Raw genomic sequence first — 8,429 nt, forward strand, 5'->3', positions numbered from 1 at the left:
AAAAAAAATGATGAAAAAGGAGAAGAAAAAGAAAGATACAAAAAAAGGGGGGGGGGGGGAAGAAAAGACAAAGAAAATGAAAAAAAAAGAAAAAAAAAGTGGAAAAGGAAAGGAAAAAGAAAGAGAAAGCAAAACGAAACAGAAAAACAAAGGAAAACCAAAAACAAAGTTTTGCTGAACTAAATTCGACTTGATTCCGAAAGGATCGTAGGCAGCCTCTCTGGGGTTCAGTCACACTAAAATAAAAATCCAAATTCCCCCCAAAAGTGAAACTGGGGCAGATGTTATAATGGTTCGGCGATGGTTTCGCCTGAAAGGTTCCAAAGTTGTAATTCAATCCAAATTCTTTTTACCCCAAATCCTGTTCAAGTCCTTCCGATCAATCAGCGAGAATGTTCAAGGATCGGAGAATGCAGCTACTTGGATCCGATGCAATCAAAATGAGAGAAATAAATGAGAGAGTCTTATTGGTGAAAACCCACACGGGCACCGTAAGGCGATGGTAAGCAGAGAAATTGAAAATGAGGGAGTCTTGTTAGTGAAAACTCGCAAAGAGCACTATAAGGCGATGGTGAGAAGAGAAATGAGAGAGGTCAGCTCATGAAGACCAGCAAAGAGCGTCCCTGATCGAAAAGAGGATCCTCACAGCCATCGGCATCGACAGAATCCTGGCAAGGTTCTCGGTTTCAAGGCAAAGTTGTGATGAATTTCTGAGAGTCGGACGGTTTACACAGATCAGGCATCCAGTCCAAAAGGCATGTCATGTTCATTGAAGTGCACATGCACTCCGGATAAGTCCTTCTTTCTTCTCCCCAAAATGGATACCTCTCGCTTAAATTCATTATCCTGTCCATTGTTTATTTTTCTTTGAATCCCTTTCGGTCTAACTCTATTCCGGAACTGAGACAAAGAAGGGATGGCAAGACTGATTACAGGGATCTCGTTTGACACGAGCTAATGTTCAAAAAGGGCTCCCAGCCTCATCAGGGGCATCAAGTCGACCCCGACTAGCCATGGCGACCGATGCTTCGAAATCAAAACTCTTGGAAGGAGAAAATCAAATGAAGCGCCTATAAAGGCAAAAGAAGTTGAAAAGGTTGAGTCCCACATGCCCAACCGTCTCGGCAAAGAATTGAAAAAGCCAAGGTACCCCAAATGCTCTGAAATTAAAGTCGGAAGAAAGAAGCCAGAAATGAAAGGCCTATGAAGGCGAAATATAGTTGGAAAAGGTTAAGTCCCACTGGACTAGCGATTGCAGCAAAGGTTGAGGAGCCAAAAGTTCCCCAATGCTCCCAAGCTAAAAAAAAAGAAAAGGATGTCAAAAAGGAAAAGCCTTCGAAGGCAAAATAAAGTCGAAAAGGTTGAGTACCACCAACCAACCGTCATGGCAAAGTTTGGAAAAGCCAGAGTTTCTCCAGGGCCAGAAATGAAATCGGTCTTCAAGAAACAACCAGTTGCAGATGAAAGGGGCCGAGATCAAGTGGTTGAAATAATCAAGGCCACAAAACCAACCATTGTTTCAAACAAACAAATTGTTCTTTGTTTGAAAAACAGGAAACAGGAGTAATTCAAAGCAACCATGCAAGAAGAAGGTGCACCCAAAAAGAAACTGCTGCAAGGGTTAGCAACAATCCAAAAAAGCGAAGTCCCTTCCAAAATTCTTTCCCGCATTCACTCATTCCAAAAAAAAAGAAGAAAAAATGAAAAAAGATAAGAAGAAAAAATTCAAAAACATGGTAGCCTAGGGTCCCAAATCTCTAGTTAAGTTTTTTCCAACATAGGGTCTCCACTCCCTAGTTGAGTTTATTTTAGACATAGGGTCTCCACTCCCTAGTCGCCTTTCCAACATAGGGTCTCCACTCCCTAGTTGAGTTTATTTTTTAGACATAGGGTCTCCACTCCCTAGAAGCCTTTCCAACATAGGGTCTCCACTCCCTAGTTGAGTTTATTTTTAGACATAAGGGCTCCACTCCCTAGTCGCCTTTCGAACATAGGGTCTCCACTCCCTAGTTGAGTTTATTTTTAGACATAAGGTCTCCACTCCCTAGTCGCCTTTCCAACATAGGGTCTCAGTTCCCTAGTTGATTTTATTTTTAGAAATAGGGTCTCCACTCCCTAGTCGCCTTTCCAACATAGGGTCTCCACTCCCTAGTTGAGTTTATTTTAGACATAGTGTCTCCACTCCCTAGTCGCCTTTCCAACATAGGGTCTCCACTTGCTAGTTGAGTTTATTTTATGACTTAGGGTCTCCACTCCCTAGAAGCCTTTCCAACATAGGGTCTCCACTCCCTAGTTGAGTTTATTTTAGACATAGTGTCTCCACTCCCTAGTCGCCTTTCCAACATAGGGTCTCCACTTGCTAGTTGAGTTTATTTTATGACATAGGGTCTCCACTCCCTAGAAGCCTTTCCAACATAGTGTCTCCACTCCCTAGTTGAGTTTATTTTTAGACATAAGGGCTCCACTCCCCAGTCNGCTTTAAGGAATAAACTTCCAACTGATGACAGGGTCCTCATGTTCAGCAACCCAACAACCTCTAGGTGTGTATGTTGCTCCACATATGCTAATGAAACAGTTGAGCACATTTTCAGTTTGGGAAACTTTGCAAGGATTGTTTGGAAAAAAATATGGGAGCATTGCAGGAATACACACAGAAGACATACCTTTGAGAATGCTGCTAATGCAATGGTGGATTCACAAGAGTCATAATTCTGTCCACAGATTGACCCTAGACACCATGCCTATAATTATTTCCTGGAATCTATGGAAAAATAGGTGCAGTGCTAGATATGGATCAAAACTGTCATCTCTTACCAGGGTCCTCTTTGCAATTAATTCAGACATCAACCTGCTCTTGAGAGCAAACTACCCTGAAATCAAATGGCCTACCAAATGGATCCAATTGTACCCCCTCCTTGAGTAGATCACTCCCATGACCTCTTGTACCCAAGTCATCTGGACCAGACCTCTTGCTCCCTATGTGAAGATCAACAGTGATGGGAGTGCTTTAAATAATCCAGGAAGGATAGGAGCTGGGGTGATTATCAAGGGACAATCTAGTGAATTTATTCATGCCATTGCAGCTCCTCTGGGAGAGGCTACCAATAACCTTGCTGAAACTGAAGCTGCTATCCTAGGCATCCAATGGTGTCTATCCAATGGCTTCACCAGCATTCACCTAGATTCTAATTCTGCTCTGCTAATCCAATGGCTAAACAACAAAAGTGAACCCCCATGGCCTCTTCACATGAAACTGCTACACTTAAAGAATCTGTGCTCCTAATGTGAAAATTTCATGTCCACTCATGTCTATAGAGAGGCCAATTGTCCAGCTGACTCCCTCTCTAAGCTTAGCCATGAACTCCCCAGCCTTACCAGCTTTAACAGCCTTTCTTCTCTTCCTAACCATATCAGGGGACAGGTATATCAAGACTCCATAGACACCCCTGCTTTCAGGCATAGGAAATCCACTAAAATCAGACTACCCTCCAATCATGCAGCCTCTACTTCCTCCTATAACTCTTCTTCACATGGCTATGGATGAATCCTTCCTCATACTGGGAGCCCTAACAACAGTCCACCTTCCCTCCAAAAACACACACCCAAGCACCACAATGACCAGAAATCCCACAGCACAAAAGGAATGGCACTCCCACAGTCACAACAAAAACAGAGCAAAGGGCAAATATGCCCAGTTTTCTACTAATGTTTGTTTCCTGTTTGCAGGTTTCTATCCTATAATCCAAGAGAACCTAGGATCTACCCTTCCCACATGGACCCCCTTACATCCTCTTGAGAACCTAGGAAACTACAGAGCCAAAGAAATCTCCTCCTCTGTATCTGTAGGCTACATCCACACTCCCAAAAAACAAGCAGCAACTCCTAATACAAAAAATACAAAAATTATTTCTCCTGCAACCTGTAGTATCAGGAAATCAGCCACAACCAACCTTCCCTGCTTCCCCCTCCACAACTGTCTAGTTGCTGAATATCCTTCTGAATTTAGCAACAACCAAACACCATACTGTATTTCACACAAGAACTTGACAGTATGCAGCCCCATATTTTATCTAACTATGTTTCTTGTTTTGCAGGTGTTCTCTTTCTATGCTCAAGTGTTATGTCTTCTGGGAGTGGTATTGGTATCATTGATGCCCATTCTCCCATAATCATACCACTTGAGCATGTGGCATCACCTCACTAGAAATATCTCCTCACAGATGCATCACGAACTGCAGAAAGCAGCATCTTTAGCTGATGAAAGCAGATGCAGGAACTCAGCAACTACAACTGCAGATTGTGCAGAGTGTGATTCCTGCATCTTTGCCATACTTGTGCAGTCTTACCTCTCCTCTCAATATTGCCGTTGTGGCAACCAATCCTACCAACACCACCCTCCCACCAGAGATAACAAAAACACTGGTTGCAGCCAACACAAGAACCTGCAACCAGTTCCTTTTCATCAATCAGGGGTCACAATTTTCCCCCTATCCCCAGACTCATACCTAGTCCACACAAGAACCTGGAAAATGAGCCCCCCTCTCTCTAACTTGTTTGCTAATTTTTGCAGGTACAAGGTGCAGAATTGGGCAAAATGTGCCTTTTCAAGAAGTGGTATTAGCACCCATGGTGCTCATTCTGATGGAAATGCAAAGTTTGCCACAATTCGCACTCACTCACCAATGCTGTCTACAGAATACTCACACATAGGACTGCCTCACCCTTGGATGCCAGTCACTTTTGCACCAGCATGTCAATTACTTGAGCACATTCCAACAGTGCTATTGGAATTCACACCTTACAGGCAACAGTTCTCACTTCAAGCATGCTATAATTTCTGAAACATACAGATGCTCACTCCCTTCTGTCATCAGCATGGAGCAGCCTCCCAGATGTCCACTTCCCAGGCCTCTTTTGCCACCTATCTTCACCTTAGCTTTCTTTGCTTTCAATGTCAAAGCAAGGTTGAAGATGGTCCCTTATAAATATACTTGTTTTTTGCCACATCCAAGGGATTTCTACATTTTTACTAAATGTATATTTGTTTGTATATGGAAGTTATTCTTCCAACTCAAACCTTTGGTAGAATTAGGTTTCTTGTGCAATTTTTGTATAGTTGGCCTAGGTTTACTTCACTCTGATTTTGTATACCCAATTGACTATCATTATTTAATAGTCAATTGGATCATCATTATAGGTCTAACTCACCACAGTTTTCAGGTTCTACCTGGTCAATGTCTACATGAACAGGTGCCTTTGTACCGTATCTTTGGAGGTCAGGACTATGCCCCCCTCCAATGTTGTATCTTGTTTAGTTTATATAAAATCAACCCTAGGCACAATGCCTAGTGGATTATATAAAAAAAATAAAATAGTTGTGTTTCCTTTTTGCTGAACACTACTTGTACTTGAAAGCCTACTGTTTAGCTTAGGAAAGCATGCTTAAGTGACTTAACTTTTCTATTTACTTAAACTGTTTACTTGAATTCTTTGCAGCATGTTTAGAATAGAAATATCTATTTTCTTGGTACGAACTTGGATAGAACTTTAGATTCTTTATGGAGACTGTTGTGTGTTATTTTGGGACTACGGGACGATATCCCAGGAGATCCTCTTGCATGTTTACTTTGGGACTACGGATCGGTATTCCGGGAGATCCCCCTGCACATTTATATTTGGGACTACGGGACAATATCTCGGGAGACCCCCCCTGTACTGGATATTTATGTTTGGGACTATGGATCGGTATTCCGGGAGATCCCGTGCACCTTTATGTTTCGGGCTACGAGACGTTATCCTGGGAGACCCCATGTTATTATCTCTGTGTATTGGGTTGTTTCTTCCTGTGATTTCATCCTTATTGACTGTTAGCATCTTTAATTATACTGTCTCATTTTATGTTATTTTACCTTGTTATATATATATAACCAGTAGGGCCATGACCTTTCTCGTCACTACTCGACTGAGGTTAGGCTCGGCACTTATTGGGTACCGATGTGGTGTACTCATGCCCTTTCCTGCATATGTTTTTCGTGTGCAGATCCGGGTTCTTTTGCTCACCCGTTCTATAAGTGAGGCGGGCGATATCAGAGACTTCGCGGTATATCTGTCGCGTCCGCAGACCTAGAAGTCCCTCTCTGTTCTTCCCTTTAGCTTTAGACTTCCTGTATTTACTTTTGATTAGACATTCTGGAGTTAGAACACTATGTAGTTTTCTCTAGCTTGCGATTTCATGAGATTTCGGGTTTTGGGAGTTTGTTTTAGTTTTGAGAGTGTGTATTGTATATGCCGAGCGGCATTCTAAGCTATTTTATTATGTTTTAATCGTAACTTGCTAGTTTTGTATTTTATTTTCCTTTTCTGCAATTTGCTAGGCTTACCTAGTCGTAGTGACTAGGTGCCGTCACGACAGTTCATGGAGGGAGAACTTAGGTCGTGACACGTTGGTATCAGAGCTCTAGGTTCATAGGAGTCATGAATCACAAGCCGGTTTATTAGAGTCTCGCGGATCGGTACAAAGACGTATGTACTTATCTACGAGAGGTTATGTAACTGTTAGGCAAATTCCATTTCACTTGATCTCCTTGTCGTGCGAGATTTTGATATCATAATTCTAAACCTCTGTCTTCTATTCTCTCACAGATGGTGAGGACACGTGCTACCGGAGAAGACAAGGCACCCGCGTCCCCTGCCAGAGCCGTCAGAAGTCAGGGCCGGGGTAGAGGCCGAGGACGCGCACGTGGTGTAGCCAGAGCACCCATGCGAGCTACCACAAACGAGCCACCAGCCGCTCTACCCAGAGCCCAGGCACCTGATACGCCTACTGCTACTACTACTCCAGCTCTCCAGGAGACTCTTGCACAGTTCATGAGTATGTACACCACTCTAGCTCATACGGGGTTGCTTCCCCTTGCTACAGCCACATCTTAGGCCGGGGGAGGAGCACAGACTCCTGCCGCCCGTACTCCTAAGCAGCGAGTACAGGTCGAGTAGGTCCCAGAGGTTATACCGGTACCACCTGCAGCCCCAGTTCAGCCCGAGGATAGGACAGTAGCTTAAGAGGAGGGGCAGAGGAGGCTTAAGAGGTTCAAGAAGTACCAGCCTCCTACATTCAGTGGTCTAGAATCGGATGATGCCCAGGGATTTCTGAAGGAGTCCTATCGTATCCTCCGCACTATGGGTATATCAGGATCGAGTAGGGTTTCTTTCACTGCCTTCCAGCTTCGAGGGGCAGCCTATCAGTGGTGGCATACTTTTGAGCTGGACAGTGCGACTGAGGCAGCTTCCCTGACATGGACTCAATTTCCCGATATGTTCTTGAGAGAGTATGTCCCTGAGAGCCTCAGGGACGCATGGCGCACAGAGTTTGAGGATTTGCGCCAGGGTACTATGACTATTTCGGAGCATGCTGTCCGTTTCACTGACTTGGATAGGCATGCAGCAGCCTTGGTTTCTACAGTTCGCGAGAGAGAGTTCACCAGTTTATTGAGGGGCTTATTCCCAGCATCAGATCTAGCATGGCCCGAGATTTGGAGATGGATATCTTTTATCAGCAGGTGGTGAGTACTGCTAGGAGAGTAGAGGGCATGCACGCTCGGGATAGAGAGGAGAGGGAGGCCAAGAGGTTTCGAGAGTCGGGTCATTATTCTAGTGCCCATGCCCCAGCTGCAGTTCGTCATGGTAGGGGTTATATTAGTCGCCCTGTTCATTTGGCTCTTCCAGCAGCCAGTGGTATTCCAGTTCCTCCTAGACCTCCGGAGCCTTATTACGCACCTACAGTATCTAGTACGCCTCCTGCACGGGGTGCTTTCAGTGGTCAGTCTAGCAGACCTAGCCCGAGCCAGTCACAGCCGCCACGTCCTCCTAGAGCTTGTTTTGAGTGTGCCGACACACGCCATATGGTAAGAGATTGCCCCAGATATAGGACGGGTGCACCTCCACAGACTTCTCAACCACAGTGTGCCCCGCAGAGTTCCCAGGCTATGATTACAGTACCAATTGCTACCCCTCCCACTCAGCCAGCTATAGGTGTTGGTCGGGGAGGTAGAGGTCGCCCTAGATGGGGAGGCCAGGCCAGATATTATGCTCTCCCTGCCCGTACTGAGGTTGTTGCCTCCAATTATGTCATCATAGGTATTGTTCCGGTCTGTCATAGGGATGCATCGGTTTCATTCGATCCAGGCTCCAATTATTCTTATGTGTCCTCTTAAGTGACATAATTGTTCTATCTGCTTAAACTGTTTACTTGAATTCTGTGCAGCATGTTTAGAATAGAATATCTATTTTCTTGGTACGAACTTGGATAGAGCTGTAGATTCTTTATGGAGACTGTTATGTGTTACTTTGGGACAATGGGACGATATCCCAGGATATCCCCTTGCATGTTTACTTTGGGACTACGGATCGGTATTCTGGGAAATCCCCCTGCA

Source organism: Nicotiana attenuata, unplaced genomic scaffold, assembly GCF_001879085.1.
Source record: "Nicotiana attenuata strain UT unplaced genomic scaffold, NIATTr2, whole genome shotgun sequence".
Classification (NCBI taxonomy): domain Eukaryota; kingdom Viridiplantae; phylum Streptophyta; class Magnoliopsida; order Solanales; family Solanaceae; genus Nicotiana; species Nicotiana attenuata.